This window comes from Ambystoma mexicanum, chromosome 11 (genome assembly GCF_040938575.1).
Source record: "Ambystoma mexicanum isolate Mex_15411 chromosome 11, UKY_AmexF1_1, whole genome shotgun sequence".
Classification (NCBI taxonomy): domain Eukaryota; kingdom Metazoa; phylum Chordata; class Amphibia; order Caudata; family Ambystomatidae; genus Ambystoma; species Ambystoma mexicanum.
In genome coordinates, this window is record NC_090934.1 from 173,222,147 (window position 1) to 173,246,044 (window position 23,898).

The 23,898-nt window shown below is 47.8% G+C and overlaps 1 protein-coding gene across 1 annotated transcript in view; it reads left to right on the forward strand.

The window, feature by feature from the left end:
• MACO1 (macoilin 1) overlaps positions 1–23,898 on the forward strand; it is a 539,166-nt gene that overhangs the window by 410,015 nt on the left and 105,253 nt on the right. The gene's annotated exons all lie outside the window — the stretch shown is intronic.

Below are 23,898 nucleotides of genomic sequence, written 5' to 3' on the forward strand. Positions count from 1 at the left end.
ACTCCTACTATACAGCTTGTTTATCACTCATACTGTGCAGTTGGCAGGCTTTCAAAACAGACACACGAGTTTCCAGGGCACTCTAACCTTCACCCGCACATTTCAATCACTCCCTCCGTGCCATCCGACTCCAAGGTCTCTACCCTCGTTTAAACTAATATTTATCACTTCCAGCACCTCCCAATACAAATCACATGATTGTTGCTGCAACGATACATCCTGTCCTTCCTGTTTGAACATTTCAGGACTTGTTACTTTGGGGTTGATGGTCAAACGGCACCTGGTGTCATGGAATCTGGGGATCTTAAGGTTTAGTCACTTATATGGGCTGTCACTCGGGAATGTGCCGGGTCATGCTTTGGCCAAAGTGAGAACATGTACACCAGGCGCCAGCCTCTGATCGCGGCCTTGTAGTGCACATTCCTCTTGGGTAAAAGACACATCGTAACAACACTCAAGAACAATGGACAAACCTGCCGCGTGGGGGTGCGAACTGTCCTCATGGGAGCTTGGGCATGATTGGAGATATCCATTGCTGCATGGATTTGGGCCTAGTGTATGCAATGCTGCCTTTACCGTGCAAGCCTTCTCTTCTACCTAAGAATATTATCTATGCAAAATAGCGATGCCGTCCGGACCTTGGGCCACACCATATGAACACGCTATAATTGATGATGTTGGCATGGGGTCCTGCTGGATGGGAACGCGTCCCTTTCACTGACCCTCCTTCACCCCCCGGTTCATTACAGTGCCTCAAATGTATCTCGCCTCACTTAAAAGCACCTGGGAGGGGGTATGGGAGGGGAGTATGGGGCTGCTCCCTTTCCAACATTCTCCCCTATTTGTTACTTCTACAGTAACAAATTCTGTAATAGCTCTGCACTCCCGCTCCACTGTTTCTACATCCACATGTGGTTTATTCCTTTTTACTGGCACCCACGCACTACCCACTGATGGCAAACTTTCCCCCCTACGCACATACTGATCAGGTGAACAAGTCATGTAAATGCAACCCCCCGCCAGGTCCACCCAAACCACTGTGTAGTTTTCTGGATCAGGGGATTAGGAAATGATAGTGTTGTATACAGGATCAACTTCTCCATACGGGATGCATTAACATCTTCACGATTGCTCCTAGCCATGATGGGGCCCAGTTGAAAGTCTTGCTTAGCCAATCATTGTACTGAATTCCTCTCTTCTTCATACGAACGCCTAGGCCATGGACAGCTGCAATGATGTGGGATAATGGTGCATTTTCCATGTCCTGCTGGAGGTATGAACGTGCAGAAAGAATCGCCAAACTATTTGCAAACTCCACCCTCTGTTGCGGTCAACATATCAAACCTTTGTGTTCTGCAATGTCATAAGTCTAAGTACTTGTAGCTCAACCTTGATCACATTGAACCCATTCTCTGTCGTTTATGAGCTGGACCTGTTCCTACTGCACTATTTGCAGCCATTTAGCATTGGCGGCCTGTACCCCTGTCCAAAAGTAGTAAGGCGAATGATTCTTCAGAGCTGAAAAGCTGATAATCTTCTGTTAATTCAACAAGCAAAGTGGAAGAGTCTTTAGAAATGCGATTCGATGTTTTCATTCTCTGTGGTTTGCTCGAATTGTCCTTTTCCTAGCCGGATGTGAGGCTCTTGCGTGGGCACCAGGCTCTTATCTTCAGGTTGCACTGTGGGGAAACCCGTTGGCCCCTCTGCAGGCAGCACTCCCCCTTCAAGTGCTCTTCTGGGATCCCCAATAGCGCTGATGTGGCCAGCAAACACCCCTCCATGAAGCTGGGCGGTGCAAGTAAGCTTGTTGACCACAGATCTAGTAGTAATCCAGAAGTGCCACTGTTCCTTTCTTCATCTCTGCGGTCAAGAGTTTTATGACACCGTTCGTTTGTGCCAACAAAGACTGTACTCTTGCCGTGGAAACAGAGCTGTTCTTCTTCCTTGTGCACTTGCACCAGCTTTTCCATCGTTGCAATCCACGTCCGCTTTGTGATATGCTTTGTCTGGTTTGTGTACAGAAGTTGACAACTCATGCTGTTCTGTCCTTGCTATGTTACCAGTACTTCTGCCAAGCACGATAGTGTGCTGTCCTGCCAGTTATTGACATATTTCCGCCCCTTCACCATCAGATAAGGTAACACCATACACTTGATGTTTCTTTGGTCGTCGGGACACTTTTACGAAATCTGGGACCACCATTTGCAATCCCACACTGTGTGCCTGGAACTTTCCTTTTATTCTGAATAGCGCAAGATGAACCAGGCATTGTGCCTCTATAATTGGGACTGCTTGTGGTACTAGCACCTTTGGAGCCCCTGACTCGTGCGGAGTCAGTGAACACACATAACCGCTCCCATTTACAGTATTTCTCCCCACCCCACTCGTACGAGTGTACCACGAATTAGAGAATTTGGAGTAATGAATATCCTCAATCACATCAAAACCCAACACTTAACATGCGTCATACTTTCGTCGTACTTCTCTTGGGCCGCTTTAGTAATACTGTCAGTAATACCATTATACCTGTCCATAGTGGTAGACCATCCCCTACTTATTGTACACAACTTGTTCTCTGCTTCCTTCACAGGCGAAACTTGCATATTGGAGTCATTGAATCTCTTACCATTAATTATTCATATTCACATTAGTACTAATATATGTAACTACTTGTTAACATTTTATATGTATCATCATTACATAAGACAATATACAATCCTATTTCCCACATTCCCTCCTTTATAGGACCTTCCCCTATAATACCCTCCCCAATACACTCCCAGAAGTATCAGCAATATTATACATAATCCTCCAGCAATAGCTGGTCCGCAATAATACATGTATGGCCACAGTCTCCCATTCGTGTCTCTACGCCTCGGGTTCCTACTTCACAAGCTATGTACATTAATTGCTTCCATCTTCGTCTCTCCTGAAATAGAAGCACGACACACAAGACAACGAAAAAAGTGGAGATGTACAAGACGTGCACCGTACAAAAGGAAAAAGAAAACGGGAGGGGGTGAGAGGGAGAAAGAGGAAAAAGGGCTCCCAGAAAAAGAAGTGAGGCACTAGCAGCTGATCCTTGGCCTGCCACAGACGGTCCACTACTCCTGCATCTCCTCTGGGCAGGTGTAACATTTTTAGGTTACCCTTTCTACAATTAATGGGTGGTGGCAGTGGTTTACTTTTTACTACCATTGTGTGCTTTTACCGTGGGCTGCGTTCGCAACTGCACCTAGGCACCCATGGGTGCCCATTTTGTCAAAATGGCCCCAGGATTTTCCTTTTTTCGCCATTTCTTGCTGGAAAGGTCCTTCTTGAGATTTACTCTGCACACCAAACCAGGTTTGGTCCCTTTGTTCGTTTTGTCTTTGGCGGGATATTGATATTTTATTACTATCGCGCTCGTACACAAGTGTTTCAGAGCGCAACAAGGGAGGGGGAACAAGGGATAACAAAACAATGATCTTACTAGGCCCAGTGACATTGATAATGTGCAAGTGCATGGAGGGGGGGGGAAAGTGCATGGAAGGGGGGTGGGGGAGAGAAGTGGAAAGTGCGGCGCAAAGGAGAAACAGATAAATAATAAAGGCAACAAACAGTGGCAGTCCAGTCAGCAATTGGCAAGTACTGGGTTTAAGGCAGCGGACAGGGTAGGTCTGATAAGTGCAGGAAGAAAAAGGGACTGGGGTGGGAAATGTATGGGCACAGATACAGACCCCAGTGCAAGGGGTGGCACGGAGGCAGTGTGGGAGGGTGGCAGGGCAGGCAGGTACCTGGACCCGGAGGGCAGAGAGTGGCCAGGTGCACGGTGCCAAGAGAGAACAGATCAGCAGGGGAGAGGGGGAGCGAAGGCAGAAGAGGAAGGTCTTGAGGTGCTTCCGGAACCAGAGATGGTTCTCAAGTTTTAGAGTGGCAGGGAGGCTGTTCCAGAGGGAGGCCCCAGCCGAAGGCAGATCTACCCCCAGCTTGTTTCTTTGAAAAACAACTGACCCCGAGGGAGTTAGAGGAGCCAAGAGCTCGAGAGGGGAGGTATTTGCGGAGGGATAGCTCAAGGTATTTTGGACCCAAGCCCCAGAAAGACTTGTGGACAATGCAGAGGGTTTTGAATTTAATCCTTGCATCCACTGGGAGCCAATGGAGATATTTCAGAGCTGGAGAGTTACGGTCCTAGGGCTTGAGACCAAGGACAAGTCTTGCAGTCCTGTTCTGTATTACTTGCAGAGAGTAGAAGCCGGTAGATTCAGAAAGAGGCTGTTGCAATAGTCCAACCTAGAGAGAACCAGAACTTGGGGGATACCATGAGCTTCTGGGGGAAGGAGAGGATCTGCAGTAGGAAGTTTGACCTCAGAGATGTGGGCGGAGAAGCAAAGGGCAGAGTCAAAGATGACCCCAAGGTTCTCAGCCTCGCAGGTGGGGTAGGAGGAGGGCCAAGGGAAGCCGGCCAGAGAGTGAGGGGAAAGGATGGTGAAGGTGTGCCGAAAAGGAGGATCTCCGTCTTGCTGCCATTCAGACAAAGATCATTGGTGACACACTAATCTTGAATGGCAGTTAGGCTATCAGAGATGAGAGAGGGAGAGGAGGTGGCCGAGGGCAGCCGAAAATGAGTTGTCAGCGTAGCACTGGAAATTTGAGCAGGAAATGGGCAATGCAGTGGGCAAGAGTTGCCAGGTTATTGGTTGAAAAGCCAGGGCGAGAGGTTAGACCCCTGGGGAACACCACAGGTAGAGAGGAAGATGGATGATGGGAAGGACCCAAGTTAACTGGACAAGAAGGATCATGAGAAGATGATGCACAAGGGTGTGCTTCAGAGGGGAGGGGGGGGAAGGATCCTGAGGCAAAGGAGTGTCATGATGCCTACCCCCGGGGACCCAGACCAGGTCCAGCAACCCCGGAAGCAGGCATCAAGTCATTTTGAGCAAGCCCAAAAACCCCTGCTAGGGGCTGTTTGGGTGCGGTCCTGGCGCCTATGGCGCCAGGCTCATATGGAGAGTCAGTCCTGGCGCCATATGCGCCAGGCTCATAGAGTAGAACTTACCTGATGCAGACCATGCTGCAAACTTACATGATGCAGACCATGCTGCAAGAGCTCCAAGCCAAATGAGGCTTGGAAAGGGACTATTTTACCTTGGGACTATTTTTTTACTCGGGTGGGGCTGGGGAGGAATACTTACCTGGGACTACTTTGGTGGCTATTTAAACCACGCCCGAAGAGCAGCACATGCTTCGCGTTATTCTGTATCCAGCAGCGTAACGCTCAGTGTCTGCAAGCCTGCATCCAGTCTTCTGCCACGCCCGCCTCGAGTCTGCAGCTCCTAGAAAAAGGGGGAAACAGAAGGAGAAAAGGTTAGAACAAGAGCAATACCTTCGATCCTTACCTTCCGGATCCACCGCGCCTTCGAGCTGGAAGAAAGTATTTCACGCGCGCCGCCTAGCCTGCTGCAGCGCCGCGCTGAACTCACTGGCCTTCGCAGCATTCTCACGATCCACCTCATCCTTCTGCACGTTCCCGCCGCACTCCGGCACCTAAGGGGAACACAAGAACAGCAAAGGTGAGCCAAGGGAATAAATTGAGGCAATAGTAACTACTCCCATAGACTTACCTGATTTACCACCGGGGGTACTATTCCTCTTCACGGGTCGGCGCAGTCTCCATAGCATCCTCGCCGTGCCCCGGCCCCTAAGGGGAACAAAAGGACAACAAGGTGAGACAAAGGGACAAACCAGGGGAATCCTTCTCACCACAATAGACTTACCTAATTTTACCGCCAGAGGCATTATTCCCCGAACTTCATATTTTCTCTCCGCACCTGAATAAGGGAGAAAGCAACAGGTTACATTCTGGCCTTATTTTATTGAACTGTGTTGGATAAGACAAATCCTTACCTGAACTTAGTCAGCCCATAAGGAACTCTTTGCTGGGGTCAAGCTGCAAACTGCAAGGAATCGGACAAGAGTGAAAGTCAGACATTTGAACTCTTACGAACTACAATGTTCTGAAACTCACCAATTCCTTCTAACCAGTGAAGCAACTGGTTATCTACGCGCCCCTGCGCTCGATGCAGGATGGAGAGCTCATCCTTCCAAACCATCAGAAGAATACTCCTACGGGCCAAGCAAACCAAGCTGGGTGGGCCAGTCCAGTCTGTCATCTCAGCACTACACGTCACATTGGTGGAGACCGCAGCTGTCCAGTTCGGATCGGCGCCCCTGTGGTAGCCAGGTGAGCGTAATAAGGAGTGGTTGCAAAAATCAGCAAAGGCCGGAGCGAGGGTGTCAATGTGGTCCTTGATGGTTTTAGAGGAACAGGGATGAACCTGTTTTGACGAGGCTGTCATAGATCGGACTTGTCTAGCGACCTCGTCAGGGGAGGAAAGAGGAAAGGACGACAAGGATGGTGGGGGGGTATCTAAAGGAGGGTCAGCGAGCACAGATGGAGAGGAGAGGAGGGGAGAGGAGAGGATAGGATAGGAGAGGAGGGGTGGGGGTGGAGAAGGTGGACAGGATGTCCTGGGTTTTTGAAATGAAGTGAGAGGCAAGGGCATTGCAAAGAGCCTGGGAGGCAACAGGATGGGTAGAGACTGCAGCAGGGTTGGCCAGCTCCTTGCAGATTTTAGAGTTCGGCCGAGTTGTTAGATGCCGCAGAGACACGAGCTTAGATGTGGACTCTTCTTGGTGAGGACAGTCTCGGTATTGCCTTTGTCGCAGGCGACAGGCCAGTTGGTCAGAGGAAGAACAGGAAGCCCTCCATTTCCTCTCAGCCGCCCTACACTTACGTTTAAGTGTAGCTAGGTCGGAGTCATACCAGGAATTGCACTTGGCTTTGGACTTCTAACAAATCCTCATGACAGCGGCAAGAGCATCAAGAGTATCCGACATTGAAGAGTAGAGCAGAGACAGGGCGGTGTCAGGATGTGAGACAGCCAGAGGTGGGGGGGGGGGGTGAAAGTGGCAGCAAAAGCCTCAACTGACACATGCTTCATGGGCCGGATGTCCGAGAAGGTAGGTGGTTTTATAGTCCACAACGGAAGGGGCATGTGCCGTAAATATTCTTCAAAAAATGGGGATGGAGTTACTACTACCATTAATGGACATTGCACTCTTCGGTACTGTATCATTATGTCACAAGGGATGCACATTTCTAGTATTTCCCCCCTCTGTCATTCTTCTCAAACAAGTCATCCGTCATCTCCTTTAGCTGCACTGTTGGGTCTACACAGAGCACTGTGCGTCACTCACACCCATCCCTATCCATTCCTAATAGGGCAATCCTTCTGTCCGAAGCTACCAAACATTGCAGGTCCAGCGACCGTAGCGTTCCCGTCACCACCTAGGGCGACACAGCGGGACGAAAAATTAAATCAGTGGGCACTCGCCAGCATTGCTTGGTAATCTGGGGCACTGCTTTCACAACCACTGTGTTACCATAAATAAAGATGTCTGGGTCTACGGGAATCCCACAGACAACCACCTCCCTTGCCATCATGTGGATTATCAACATCACCCTCACAGTGCACATCCCATGCGTGGAACATAATACTCCATGATCTGTAAAGGATATAATGTTTTACTTAGCAGGTGCCTACCCAGTAAATTAACAGTAGAACTCTCTGTATAAAGGAGGGGCACCCGTACTAACTTCCCTTCCACCTTCACGCCCAACTCCTCAGTGTAGGGAAACTTGGAAATCGCCCCAGAGGAACCACTCCACTTCAAGATATTTTCCAGATAGTGGAAAGTTGCCTTCCATAATACATGATTTTAGTTGCACCAGAATCCATAAATATGAATTGCTTGTTTCCCATCTCCACCCCCACCAATGGTTCCTCTTCAGGGTGGATCGCTGTCGACAGGACTGGGCATGCAAGTGCTCTCTATGGGCTGTTCTAATCGGGATGGATGCTCGTTCCCGGGAACAAGGGGCTACGTCCCACTACTGTTGCTCCCCCACCTAGTGCCCTGATTACCGTGGCAACACCACCTTGCAGTTGTAGCGGCGGGTGTCCCGCTTGTGTATCTGGCGCTTGGCACAGGTGATTATAAGTTTAATAGTGCCCTGAGGATGCTGGTTCTGTTACCCCTGGCCTTGTTACTGGTACCCTAATCCTTGAGGCCTTTGGCCCTGCTGCTGCGGTCCATAATTATACTCTACCACAAATCTGCTCCTGCACTCCCTTGCTAAATGCCCCCAACTTAAACAATTCCAACATTGATTCTGTCTGAACCCACCTCCCCTGGGTCCAAACCCCTCCTCCTTTTGCTTCTCGAAAATCCCCCTCTTCCTCTCTGCTGCCCTCATTGCTGCCACTGTGGCCTGGGGTACTGTGGCCCCACTGTCCTTGTCCTCCTTCCGCCCAGAGCACTGCAATAGTGGCACTCACAACTTGTTGTGTACTCCGTTCCTTCCACCTGTACTGGCGTTGGCATGGGCACCTGAACTGCCACCTTTGCCAATTTTTTTCTCTTAACATCTTTGCTTCATCCCCCTGGTGCCTTTGTGCTTCTTCCCTCTCCCTGTCCTTAATCCTCTTGCAATGATGCACTACTATGCTCTGTATTTCTGGCCCGCCTTTGCATCAATACCCACAATCTTATCTAGTGCCTTCTGCACTTCCTTTGGCAAACCCTGCTTTATGATAAAATAGAAGAATGGTATTGATTGGTCCCACGGTCCCCCAGTCTCTGCTCTCCATTTCTCTTGCATTTTGAGAATAAATCCAGCTGGTTCCTCATCTTCCCCCATGGTAAACTGCATTATAGACTGTAAATCGGGTGTATCCGTGAAGACCCTCCATAATGCGTCTCATACCATTTCTCAAACTTCATTAAATGATGATCCATCATGCGCATCATCCCCTAGGGTTACTCCTGGGTATCCAGCCTTAACCCACACCTCTCCAGCCTGATCCCAAATTACGGCAACCAATAAGCTCTTACGATAACCTATTGCTAGGGGGCACCCATGCTGTTTGTTTTTCAAACTCATATATCCACTTACTCGCCCCGGCTGTAAGTTGTGGGAGGGCCTTAATTAAATTGTTCTTATCCATTTGGGGCCAGGGCACATATTGTGTATGCCCTTCCCCCTTATGTATTAAAGGCATCTGCTTTTTTTCTCTACTTCCGACACCCTTCTTCGTAATTCCTCTTCTTTTACCAATGCCATCCGGCCAGCCCTGCTACTCAACCTACCACCTGCCCATATACCTTCTACTTGGGGTTAGGGGTGTATTTTCAGATGACCTTTTACCCCGCCCTTCACTCTGGTCTTGTGTACGCACCAGCATCCCCTCCCAGCACCGTATTCTCCTCCCCCAAGATAATCCATCCACCTGCCCCAGGCTCTTTTCTTTCTCGACCCCTTGATGCTGGTACTTTGGGCGGATGGTATACAGGGGTGGGGGAGCGGTAGCCTGTGATGTTACTAACACTGGGGGGGCCCTACTGCAGCAGAAGGGATCCCCACCTCAACGGGGTTGTATATCCTTCGATAGAATTTAGGGATATAATCCCCTACTTCCTACCTGCGCCCAACCTTCCCCTTCTCTCTTTCCATAAGTCTCACTTTTCTGACTCTGCGCATCCGCTCAACTTCTTTGATCCTCTGTATCTTCGAACATGCACCAAAGATCGAGAACCTTTGTCTGTAGCTGCTTCCGCTTGTATTTCACTACTAAAAATGGTGACATGTTCCAAAATACCCTTGTTGTGTGAGCCCTGCCCTGGCCATGGGCAGGGCATTCCAGCCCCCCCAACCCCCATTCCTGTCTCCACGATCCACTGCTTATACTTTTCAAACCTGTTTGTTTATTCATTTGTTAAGCACACCAGACTCGTAAGTAAAAGGGTGCAGCATTATGGAGATGCAAAGCTTACAGAGGTTACCAAATATGCACATGCCACAGTATTTACAAGATTACAGGATATACACAATTTACAAAATGGGGCAAAGACTAAGAATGGCCAATGTAGTTACAGCAATAGGCACTGTACAAAAATATGTATACTTAGGCTCCCAGGTAGACAAGATTACACATAGTCTTACAATGTTAATGCAGTAGTACAGTATTAATGCAGGGTGAAAGGTCTCTTCAGATGTGGGCAGGTCCACAACGGGTACTGGGAGACTAAGGATCAGTAGCGATGATGTGTTTTATTACATTTTTTCTGAAATGTAGGTAGGGTTGGTCGGCTCTCAGATCATAAGGCAGTGAGTTCCTGTTAGGGAGAATTCTCTCTTTAGGCTGAATTTCCTAACCTAGTGAGTCCCCCAGCAGCTTTGCTGGATTTCTGGAGTTTGTTTTTTTCTCCTGCCAAGAGTGAGACTCTTTTTCTCCCACTCTTGGACATGATTTGTGGTGTTTTATGAGCTATGGGGTCCTTTACTCCATAGGGTCTCATGTGTTTTTACTATGTGTGTTACACAGCACCCTCCATACAGTGACACAGGGGTGTCATAGTGACACCCCACCATAGACTCCATACCCTGGGACTGACTACTGTCTCTCAGGGAATGTAAAGTCACAATTGTCTTTACTAGTCCCAAATTATTAACAGAAACCAGTACAAACCATCATATTGTGGACATACTGGTCGGGGCAATTCGATTGCCCCGGGGTCTGTTAGTCGAGGGGGCACGTCTTGGTCCCCCCTGATTGAGTTTTGGCTGGTGGCAGTGGATACTACTTTTTATATTCGACCGCGAATATATCCCTATGGGATTTTCCCATTGTTCGAGGCTACCAACTTTAATTATTTAATTCTCATAGCCTCGAACATACCGCCGGTTTATTTAATTAATATTAATTCGCCGGTTGGTATTTTTTGCCAGGACTCGATTCTAAAATGGCATTTGTGTTCTCTTCTGTGACTCCAACCCAAGTCGAGCCCTTTGTTCCACTTTTTGGCGGGCTTCTCCACAGAAGCTTCCAAAAGTGGTGCCACTCTGTCTGGGTACCACAGGGGGTGTGGGAGGGGGTTTAGGCACCCTGGACTGAGTTACCTTGGTAACTCAAGTCGCACTCTTGTGTGATTGGCCCAAGTGGTGAGCCGGCCAGCTCACCACTTAGCATGTTTGATTGACAGCTAGGCTGAGTGAATGGGGATATGCTGCATAAAATCAGGGCTTTGGGGACTGGAACTTCAGAAGTCGCCACAGGACCTGAGAATCCGACGAGGGAGAAGCTGAGCCGACCTACCACGACGACACCACCGGTGGAGCCCTGCGGAACGGACTCACCATTTCCCGACGACAAAGATCTCCCGGCTGGAGAGGCTTTTTCCCCTGACTGGTGGGCACAACCAGTTTACCTTCTTCTCTTCGCACCCCAGACCGGCTTGTGTTTGAATTGCCCGTGCCAAGCACCCCGGCAACCGGATAGCCACTTACCACTGGACCGCGAATTACAGGACCGCTCCTTTTACCTGAGAAACTCTGCGGCTGGTTTCTTCCCTGGCAGTGCAACAGACTCCTGTCTTCCTCCCCGACGAGATCTTCTCTTCCCCCGGACGAAGCATCGACTTGCATCCGCTGCCAGGAACAACTGCTTTAAGGTACCGTGTCCGCCAGGCCTCCCTTTCTAAAGATTGCTACAAGGTAATAATAATCCCTTAACCTTCTGGACTGGGCTGGCCGCCTTGACCCTCTAACTGGTCTCTTTCTTTGGTCCAACTCTTTTTGAACCTTTTCAAGACTTTTGTGCACTGCAACCGTATGACCTTGGACACATTTCTTTTTGATCCTCTTAAAGCGGATCCGGCCTACTGACTCTAAACTCACGGTGTTACTTTGCCTTCCTCTCTTGTTGTGTTCGTAAAAAAGTGTTGGGATCTGTTTCAATTTATTCTCTGCTTTTCTCTCCCTTTTTAAAACGAATTATTAGAGTGCCATCTACGTTAAGCACTCACCGCTGTCTGAAAATAAGTGGGGCTTTACTTAAGACTTGTCTAATATTCTTTTAAGGGAGTGTACATCTTTTAGTGACCGTGTTTTTAGATTGCTTACTATTAGTGCCTGTGTGTTTTTCTAGATGTGGTTTTAAACAAATAATTATATCTCTTTTACACCAAGCTCTGGTCAGTGTTTACTTGTTCTATTGGGTTCTTTTGACCTATTGTGAATACTCTGTATACTGCCTAACTCTTCTTGAGGGAAGTCTGACTGCTCAGCCACAGCTACCAAGTGAATCTGTGTGGGACAGACTGCTACCAAGTGGGTTTACTGCCAAACACCTGTAGTCCTAAATCTTTTGCAGTGGTCCCAGAGGGGACTGCACAGGTTTCTACCTAACAGTTCCAGCATTTAGCTGCCTTTACAGTAAAGCTATTACCCCCAATAGTGGAGAGCTTATATTTGGGTATGGTCAGGCATACAGTGTCACGCTAGAGTGGCAGGGCCTTATACATGTGCTCTATTGATGATCCTCCCCCCATACTAGTGACTTCTATCCCTTACCAGCCCCGCAAAGCCCCTCTAATGCACTGTGCACGCTGCTGCTTGCTTAGAACAACAAAAAAAAATCAACCCCCGCACTTCTCTCACCCCCTAACGCACACACGCCGTTCCAAGAGATCGGGCAGCACCACAACACGCTGCGACTCAATTACCGCCCCTTCTAGGGCCTACCTTTACACCCACAAAACACAACTACCATGAGCTAAACCAACACACTACACTAACAACCGCTACTTGTTCCTGGTCTACTACATATGAGGCCACTACTTTGTACTTCCATACACCTCCTTTAAATATTATTCTGCTTCGTGGTGCCACCTTCCCTTCCCTTCCGAGGAGGGGATCCCTGCCTTACCTTTGCCTTACCTTTATAATGCCCTACCTTTTATAACACTTTACCGAACAAATCAATCACTAATGCAAATGTTATCAACAATAACCTTACCCACATCCGCACCACATCGATGACTTCGCTCTCCTCCTGGTCACACCTCACACTTCCCCATGCATCTGTCCTCTACTTGTTATCACTTACAAGTCTACTCACCTGTGCATGCTCACCCAAACTCCTCCGTCACAGGATACCAACACCGGCCTGCACTCTCCTCAGAACTGCGGCTCTGCTTCAAAGAGCAGAGAGGACTTTTCTGAAAATGACTCCAACTAGACCACTCGAAACACGTGGGTTTTTTTCGGGGCCAGTCGATGTAGGTGGGTGCCGCTCCTTCTGGGGCGACGGCCTGGAAGCCTCTGCAGATACTGGGGGTGTTAGGATCACATTGCGGTCACCAATTGAAAGTAAGCCCCTATCCCTCACACCAGAGAGAATACAACCCGCTATGGAAGAAAGACCCAAGTCGATCTTGTTAGCATAACAAGTTTAATCTCATGCACAGAGGAGAGCAACAGAAAAGAACTCTGCTGCCGAGAGCGTTCTGCAGAAAACAGAAGCAACCAGAAACATTTAAAGCAAAACATAGTCATAAATGACACACTACATATGGTGACAACCTGCGTGGCTGATTGGTTGGACCCTATACAGGTGCTGCCTTTATCCATATGGGATGGCAGTTTATTGGTCCCAGCCCAGTTCCTCCATCTCCAATCACGTGAGCGCTGCGGGGCTCATTCTTCTCAGGTCGAAGGTCAAACAACAAATTAATTATACTCCTACTATACATGTTGTTTATCACTCATACCATGCACTTGCCAGGCTTCAAAACGGACACACAGGAGGTTTCAGAGCACTCTAACCTTCACCCGCACATTTCACTCCCTCCCTTGGCGCCATCCGGCTCCAAAGTCTCCACCCACGTTTTGAACTGTAATGTATCCCTCCCAGCACCTCGCAATACAAATCACACGATTGTCACTGCAACAATACATCATGTCCATCCTCTTTGAACATTTCAGGACGTGTTACTTTGGGGTTGATGGTCAAAGGGCACCTAGTGTCAGGTAATTTGGGGGTCTTAGGGTTTAGTTAATTATATGGGCTATAACTCGTGGTCACTCGAGAATGGGCCGGAATCATGCTTTGGCCAAAGTGAGATAAACTGCACATCAGTTGCCGGCCTCTGATCGCGGCCTTGTAGGGCACATTCCTCTTGGATGAAAGGCACATCTTCGCAACACTTTCAAGAACAATGGACAAACAGCGTGGTCAGTGGAAGTGCAAACTGTCCTCATGGGAACTCTGGCATGACTGGAGATTTCCGCTGCTCGTGGATTTGGGCCTAGAGCATGCAATTCCGCCTTTACCGTGCATGCATTCTCTTCTACCTAAGAATATTAATATCTATGCAAAATAGTGATGCCGCCTGCACCTTGGGCCACACCATATGAATACACTATGATTGATGTTAGCATGGGGTCCTGCTGGACGGGAAAGCGTCCCTTTCACTGACCACCCACAACCCCCCCCCCCCCCCCCCCCTCGTTCATTACAGTGCCTCAAATGCATCTCGCCTCACTTTAAAGCGCATAGGAGGTTTGAGGAGATGGGGCTGCCCCCTTCCCAACATTAATTTTCCTTCTCACAAGTAACCTAAGAAATCCACCTCTTTCAGATCTGCTAGTGCACTTGAAGACCATGCAAATTGCAGTGGTGTGCAGAATAAATCCCAGTATTGTAACTGCTTTCCTGTAAAGCATTCCTTTTTTCATTAGTCACATAATGCCTTCATTGTTCTTGTTACTAGGGTTTGAAATTGGCAAACCGTGGAGAGCTTAAGGCTTTTTAATTACAGGCTCAGCATCTGCCCAGCATAAAACTTAGTTTGCCAGCTAAACCGGAGAAACCACAAAACCAGTCTGAAAGTTGCAAGTCTCCATCCAGATTAACTGTGGAGCGAGCTAGCCGAATCCACCTTCCCGGGGAGAGCAGGTTGCACCAACACCACACTGGTGCAATACAGGGTGCGAAATGCCCAGCAATGTTCCCCCTACATATGTGGGGGCAGTGGAACAACATACTCAAACTAGCATTTCCCAGCCAGGGAACACTCACACAAACTGGCACATTGACTTTGGCTGGAAAACGGCAATCGGAGGTTGGCCCGGGGAACCAGCAACGGAAGATGGCGAATAGAGGTTGGCGGTGGGGAGGGAGGAATATAATTGAGGACTGGAAACAGGAAGGTGTGGGTTGTTTGGGGGAGATCAAGGATGGCGTACTAGGGCCAAGAAACCAGGGAGAGGGTGGCCGGAGCAGAGGAGCCTTGAGCATTGTTGGAGGAGGTTGAAAGGTGAGGTATTGTTTGGTGGTAGAGAAGTGGTACTTGCGTTTGAGTGGGCATCAATGATGTGAGAGTATTAGCGGGAGAGTAGTGAGTGAAAGAAAGTTGGCGGAAGTGTAAAAGGCTGAGGGGGAAGGTGTGGGTGGAAAGGGGTGGGGTAATGGTGGTGCAGGGGGGAGTAGTAGTGTGGAGACGGGAGACTAGTATTAGTGTGGAAACGGGAGACTAGTAGTAGTGTGGAGACGGGAGACTAGTAGTAGTGTGGAGACGGGAGAGTAGTAGTAGTGTGGAGACGGGAGAGTAGTAGTAGTGTGGAGACAGGAGAGTAGTAGTCATAGAGGAGAGAGCAAAGTAAAGGCGCAAGATTGGAGGATGCAGGTAGACGTTAACATTGGAGGGACAGAAAAAGTGTCATTGTGATGGAAAAGATACTGTGGCTGCAGTAGTAGGGAGGAGAATAGGAGGAGACAAGTGAGCAACGGCTAGATCTAGATCGAGGAATAGTCTGGCGTGTTAGGGTAAGACCAAAAGGGGCCCAAGTGTCACAAATTCCACTCTTGGGGATTTTAGAACAGGGTACACCTAGATCAGTGGTCTGCAACCTTTGACTCGCCAGATGTTTTGGACTACTGCACCCAACAGCCCTAGCTAGCATATTTAATTGTGAGGGATCGTGGGAGTTGTTCAACCCATGTGGAGACCCAAAGGTTGAAGAACCATGACTTAGATTGTACCCAAAAGGAGATTTAGATAAGATACCTGTTCTGTATTTAGGGTATCGCCATTAGAGGAGACCGATCTTGGATAGTACGGGTTACCAATCATTAGAGACCATCCCAGGGCTGAAGGACACCTGGTCTGAGAGGGAATATAGGTCTCTAGACAACATGGAGAGGGACATCCTTTAGAGTGCACCATGGCTATTAAACCAATAAAAACCTATGAACTATTTTGCAGAGTTGGTATGTTCTTAAGGCCATCTGTGACATGACCACATCTTGCACTGCCTGACATGTAGCGGTCTCTTCCCCCAACTCTGACGTTTTCTGACAACCGGACTGTCTTCTCTCCTTCCAATGATGCCAGCAGAGCATGGCTCTTGATTATATCCCACACAAACTACCTCCCCGCACCTACCTCTCAAGCTCCCCCTGGCAGACCGGCTCACAGAGGAACCAGAGAGGGGTCCCAGGATAAATGTCCTCTGATATAAATTACTACCTCAGCTCTGGTGCTCATAATTACCCTTTTGTGAATTTAAGTTTCTCCTGAGTATTGTACCTTACTTTACTCTCACTAATCCTCAACTCCTCATTGCTAATACACAAAAACAGGCCCTGAATCTTCTATTTGAGCGGGAATGTTTAATTCCATTCCCTTTTGCAATCTTCACTCCATATGTGCCTCTAAAATGAGAAGACAACATGTTTCCCTGGAGTCGAATAGCAATAAACTGTTTAGCTGTTGCAGAATAATCTTTTTTTTCCAGCCAGAATTTGTCCAAATACTTAATTGAAGCCAAAGTTTTCTGCACCCTTGGACAAAACCATCAACATCTGTATCAGTGTTGGTACTTGATCACAAAGATTTGATGATTGGAGAGCCTTTGTCAGTTTACGTCTTCAGCATCTTGAGCATAAAGCAGCTCCACTTCACTGACATGCAAAAGGGTCAGACTAGTACTCCAGCATACTAAATGTACTTGGAAAGCTTGGGGCCTAGTTACATTCTATTCCATTTATTGGATATAAGGTGACATTTAAAAAGAATATTTTACAAGGGAGTTAATACAGGAGACAGTCAATCCCTGGGTAGTGAGCCTTTACTGCCGACACATGCAGGTAAAAGAGGCCCCTTTTATGCAGCCGCCCCCAGCCCAACAGGAGCGATTTTAAAAATTTCAAGAAAATCGGTGGATTTATTTATTATCTGCGTCACGAATGCTGCAAGATTGCACCTTTTTCCATGCCACAGAAAGGTGCTGGCCCCCTCTGCAGCCACCAGATGCCATTTGCCCTTTGTCTGAAGCACGAGGCTCTTTGCCATTCCAAGATGGCCACCTTGAGTGCTTCTACCTCCTCACTCCTTGGAAAGAGCATCTACAAGCCCTGATTGGCTCCCTCTCCAGCTAAGAGGCCATCAGGTTGCCGGATAGGCGAGAGCCGGCCTCCGTGGGAAGGCACTGTGGAAAGGCTCAGGTCCTGACTGAGCTGACCGAGCTGCAGGCTGCCCCAGAACACTTAGCCCCATCACCACTGGTGCTGCCCACCACCCTACTTGCCTTTGCCCCCCTGGCACCTGAAGCCACCCAGAGCCTGGACGTCACACTTGAAGCACAACAGACCACTTTGGTGCTCCGACGCTGCACTCTACTTCAGAGAGGTAATTTACATATGACCACTTACAATGTGTAACTGTGAAACCACTTGCAGTAATATCTGATCACTGCTTCCAAGACTGCCACATGCTACCTATACCTAGTCATATGCTGTATCAACTGTTAGCTACTGTATTGCCCTACTAATGCACATACATTTAGTCATTTGAAAGTGCACTACCACTGCAAGCTGCATCCAGCCTCCCGCTGTTTCCTAGGTGATTTAGCCTGCCATTATATTGTGTTTTGTAGCTGCTTTAGCCTGTTATCACACCGTGCCTTGATAGTTGCATCTAGCCTGCCACTATATTGTGTTTTGTAGCTGCTTTAGCCTGTTATCACACCGTGCCTTGATAGTTGCATCTAGCCTGCCACTATATTGTGCTTTTTAGCTGCCTTAGCCTGTCAACCGTGTCACCCCTGTGTTCTCAGCCTACCCAGCTACACGCTATGGTATAAGTTATAATACCCTATACGTCAGCAGAATGCATATTAGCACGACCCTATCAACATACGCCCCACTGCTGCTCCTACAACTAATACTGGTAACTATGGACCAATCTAAATATGTACCCTGCCCTACTATCCATAGAAACTCTAGGCTTCGCTCTAGACTTTCCACCCTCTACGGACCGCAGGCACCTAGCAATGTCTACTCGAACCGTCGCACCATTCCCAAAAACCAGAGTAGGAACTTAACGCATCCGAAACCACAACTACCTGCTAGCATCATAACGAATGAACCCATCCTAGCTACCTCTGACATCAACTGTCTTGCTAAAACGTCCATAACGGGAGCACTGATCAATGCTAGATCAGTCGTGGCCCATGCCACTGAAATAGCCGACGACCTTACACTAGATAACCTCGACCTCCTAGCAGTCACAGAAACCTGGCTACATGAAGCAGCAGGTCCAGCCCTCTCCCTAGCTATACCCAAGGAGTATCAACTACTAAGACTAGACCGCCAGAACACCAGAGGCGGCGGCTTAGCCATCATCTCCAAATCCAACCTAAATTTAAGATTAACACCACCGCCCACCCTAAAATCCTGCGAACTCCTGACCGCTAAATTACCAATATCCCCATGCCAAACCCTAACTATCTATCTCATTTATAGGCCACCAGGGCCCCTACGCCTATTCGAAGAGGAATTATCCAGCCTCTTAGCGAGCAACACAAAAGTCATTCCAGACAATGATCCTTGGTGATATTAACCTAGGTCTTAATGACCCAGATGACAAACAAGCACAAGCTATTGCCACCATGCTTGAGGGACACGGACTCACCCAAAAAGTTCTCTCCCCCACCCATGACAAAGGGAGAATATTAGACTGGGTAGCCACCTCCAACTGCCCTACTACCATCACCAAAATTACACCCCAGCCGTGGACGGACCATTTCCTCATTAACTTCTACCTAACATTCAACAAGGTGCTCAGGATTGAAAAAAATAATGGCACCATCGGTGCCCACTAGATCCAGAAAAAATATCACACCTGACAATATCTTACCCCTACTCCTACCAACCATAAATTCCCTGCCAACAGATTCTGACCCAGATACCATGGTCAGAATATACAACACCATGGCCATAGCCATGGACACCGTCGCCCCACTGAAGAATTGTAAAAGTAAACAACAATCCCACCTCAATACTTGGTTCATCCCCCCATCTAAAATAACTGAGATTGGAAAAAAGGAAGCTTGAAGCTGTATGGTGACACACCCCCACAGCTGAAAACCAATTTAAACTCAATGCGCTACCAATTATAAGAAAACAATCATTCAAGCTAAAAAAAAGACGTCTATAATGACAGAATCTCTAACGCGTGCTCCAATACAAAGGAATTATTTGCAATCCTGCGAAAACTTGAATCTCCTATACCACCACCTGACAACGTACCCATAGACAAGCAATGGTGTACCAATATCCAAAACGCCCTCGCAAATAAAGTGAAAACACTACAATCCAAAATTACCCTAAAAAAGCCTTGCTCCATATAGCGATATTCCCAGTACACCCACACCCACGATTACTCCCAATCTTAGCTTAACACCTTTCAAATTCGCTAAAGTCTCTACTCATGAAACTGAAAAAATCATTGCCTCACTAAAACCCTCAAACTGCAAAGGTGATTACTGCCCGGTCCAGATGATTAAGAATGCTGCCAGAGACCTAGCCCCATTATTCACCAAACGTATCAACGCCTCCTTCTCATCTAGCACAGTCCCAAGCAGTTTAAGAGTCCTGGGTTCTCCCCCTGCTAAAAAAACAAACCCTGGACCCCTCCGTCCCCACTAACTATAGGCCCAACACCACGGTCCCCTTCCTCCTGAAGATGATCGACAGAGTGGCCGATCAAAAATACCTGGAGACTAACCAACTCCTTGGTACTCGTCAATCTGGCTTCAGACCTCAGCACGGCACTGAGACCGCACTTGTAGATCTCAAAGCCCAAATTGACGAACTTAACGACAAAGGAAACACAGCCATGCTACTCCTCCTTGACCTGCCGGCGGCCTTTGACCTAGTGGACCACGCAGTACTTTGCAAACACCTAGCGTCAGCCGCCCACTTCTCAAGTGAAGCTATAGCCTGGGTTCAATCCTTTCTTGACAATAGAAGTATGCAAGCCTTCTCCACCTTAGACTCTGCAGACCCTATCCAGACAACATGTGGAGTCCCACAGGGCTCCTGTGACTCGCCAACAATGTACAATATCTTAACTAAACCTCTATTCGACAAATTGGCCAGACTGGGTGTCACCTACACAAATTATGCAGAAGACACCCAGATCCTCATCCCCCTTTCGGGCAATTTCGCTACGGATACAGCTTTAGTAAATAAAATGTACACCCTCATTCAGGCATGGATGGCAACCCATGGCCTCTGCCTGAATGACGAAAAAACAGAAATCCTCATTCTAGGCTCACCTAACAACTTCTCGATTCCAACTACAGTTCCTTCAATATCGACGGCAACATAATCCCCGTCGCCAAAGAGATGAAGACCCTTGGTTTCTACTTGGACTCCACCTTGTCCTTAAACAAGTGAACTCCCTGGCCTCATCCACTGCTTACACTGGCAAACTCATTAAAGCATGCAGACCCTTCCTCTCACCAGCTAGCTGCATTATCCTAGCCAATGCACTGATCCTCTCTAAACTGGATTACTGCAACACACTTTATGCAGGCGCTAACAAATACATCATCAAACTCCAAACCCTGCAAAACAACGCGCTCAGAACGGCCTTGAACCTCTCAGTCAGAAAGCACATTTCAAATGCGTGCAGAAACTACAATTGGCTAAAACTCAGCGATAGGATCACCTTCAAAATTGTCACACGAACATTCAAATGCCTGAACAATGCTCCCCCCCCCCCCTCCACAGGCACCATACCCGCACCTGGCTCCGTCGCAATGACCTTTGAAAGTTGAGACCTTGTGTATTGTGTACTGATACCATACGCACCTCTCCACTCCATCATGTAAAACGTACATAATGCATCTCCTGTTTATAATATGTACCTATATGTAAAGTAATGATTGTATATAATGTAATTACTGTATATAACATATAATACCAACATGTGATAACACTGTAACCTGTAACCAAGTTCTAAGTATTCCTGTTACTCTGTGCGCCCAGCTACCCAAAGGTTTTCTGGCGCCCTTTAAACAACCAAACAACTTTAGGATCAATATACATGAGTTAAAGCAACCAGCTGATGAGAAATTAGGGTAGTGGGACATAGCCCTGGGACATATACTAGCGGACAGATATGAAGATCGCATACACAACGGGCCTAAGGTGGTGAGAGCTAGTCATTGCATATTAACATGTTTACAACAGGCGCCTCAGAGTGAGGTCTAATGGGCAATGGGCAAGAGTCTGCTGAGGAAAGTGATGGAGGGGCCCCTTGTCTGGCCAAAAGATGAAACTTGAATTTCGTTTTGAATATATTGCTTGAAGGGATTGCTTTGATGTCCATAGGGAGTTAATTTCAGTGGAAAGGGGCAAGTAGAGATAAGAAACCTACGCACGTGGGAGAGGGGGTTAGTGTGGGTCTAGGGACAGTGGCTGAGTAGAAATGAGGAACCCAGAGTGAGAGGGAGCAGACAAGATTGTGCATTTAGCAAGGTAAGGGAGCAAGGCCATGAATGGCTTTGTATGTGAAAAGGATTTATTTAAAGAGGCAGTGATTTGGCATAGAGAGCCATCTAGCATACTGGATGTGCAGGAGGATTTGGTAAGTTGTATGGAGTGTGAGTGGCAAAGTTTAGGAAGTAAGTGAAGTGGCAGTAAGCTTGAGCAGTAGTCCAGTTTTCTGAGCACAAGAGAAACAGTGATGTGTTCTATGGACCTCCAAACCTTTTGCTTTTTGTTTTTACACCTTGTCCTGACTCTTTACGGTGAAGTGAAACCTTCAGCTTCACTCCACTGGCTTTATGCTACTTTATGGGGAAGCTGACTAGTCCTTCAGACTATCAGACTGGGAAACTGTTTCCCTTTTGTCTTTTGACTTTAACTGTTGGGTAACTTTTTTTCATATTACACAAAGCATCCTGCAATGCAATAGGGATATTTTTGTATCACCCCAGACCCAAACTTGGAGGAGTTTGGGTTACATCTATATGTGCCTCATGTGATAAACTGGAGGGTATTCTCCCAGTAAGACCTCGAGGATCCCTTATTCAGGTGGCCAGGACACGACCATCGCGGTTGGATCCAGTTCCTGGGGGAGGATCACCTGGGTAGGTGAACACAGGGTTATGCTAGGGCGTTTGCCTGAGGTGAGACGCAGTATTACACCAGAGAAAGGGATGAGGAAGACGAGATCCCCAAAGCTTGTATGGGCTGTATTAACCCGACCTCCCTGCCATCTGATAAACTTCCTTTTCGAGAATCCATCAACCCCACTGCCCCTAATGAATCCATGATTCACCACTCTGCATTTAGAAGCCATCTTCCTCAGAATCCTCGGCTGTCGGTTCCTCATCGGAATACTCCCAATCATTCTTTTTCCTGTCCCTCCGATTATTATTCTCTGTACTCTCAACCTGTTCAGAAAGAATACTACCATTCCCCAATACCATTTATTGTAGTTTATCAAACCCTACCAATACCGTCCCTCTGATTATCACTTTCTAAATTCCCAGTCAAAAGTGACCCATGATTGCACTTCCCATCATCCCCTATGTTCTGTTCTACATCCAGGCCATTTTCGTCCATTTTACGAACCTTCCCCATCCTATCCCGTAAGACCTTTGATAACTCTAAAACCCTCTTTTTCCAATACGAATACTTTTTGTCACTAATAGAAAACAGACTAATGATGAAACTCATTTCCTGACATGACCCAACCCAAGAGTCAGGCAGAGTCTGCTAATAACTGGCGATAACCACACACACACCTGACAATTCTTCCCTTTCCCCCACAGGGATAAAAGGTGGAGCAACAAAGCACACTACGAGCAATGCAAATACAGCAGACAGTACAACAAGAGGGCTACCACGCGGCAGTTTAAAAGGAGAAAGGCGGCCGGAATCGAGAGGGTGGCTAGGAGAGAATTACCTCGCCCCTTTTGTCCCACACCTGCAGAACCATCATAGAGGAAAGCCTAAGACCATGAACAATTGCACAAGTGTCCTGCTGCAGATGTCAACAGTACATGGGACAAGCCTATGCCGATGAGCAGTAGCGAGGGAAGATCCTGCATCCGTGGGACCGGCATTGACTTCAGAGAAGCCAAAAGCCAAGCGGTTCGTCACAGAGGGTGAGTCGAGGGGAGAACCAATAAGAACTGGGCTGTGTTGAGTGAGAATAGCAAAGTGTCAACTTTTGAAACAAAGCAGATGAACTGAATGAACTGTTAAATGTGAAGGGGAGACCAGTTGCGGAGGGGAAAGCTGCACCATATGGGTACTAATTCGAGAGACACTGGTCGAGCCCCATATGAGAGAAACTAAAAGTACCAGAAGGACATAGGAAGGCCAGCGTAATAGGTCAAAGTGGTCATACAGAGGGTCAAGCAAAATCCCCGTACAATCAAGACTTTGATCTACAAGCACTGTTAAAGTGAAATAAATCCCACAGCAAAAGTGAACATTGAGAAACCAAGGGAATTGACACCCGTTAAATTCAAGAGGGGTCCAAGCCTGGCCGTGGGAAATCCAGTGGTGAAGCCATCACCCAAAGTTGTTTGATAAAGGAACTGTGATGAGCAGACGTTAAAGAATCTGCAAGTGTGAACCCGAAGGAGAGATGCCGGAGATGAAGCTATTGCCCAAGTACTAGCAATTAAGAGGGGTCCAAGCAAGTCTC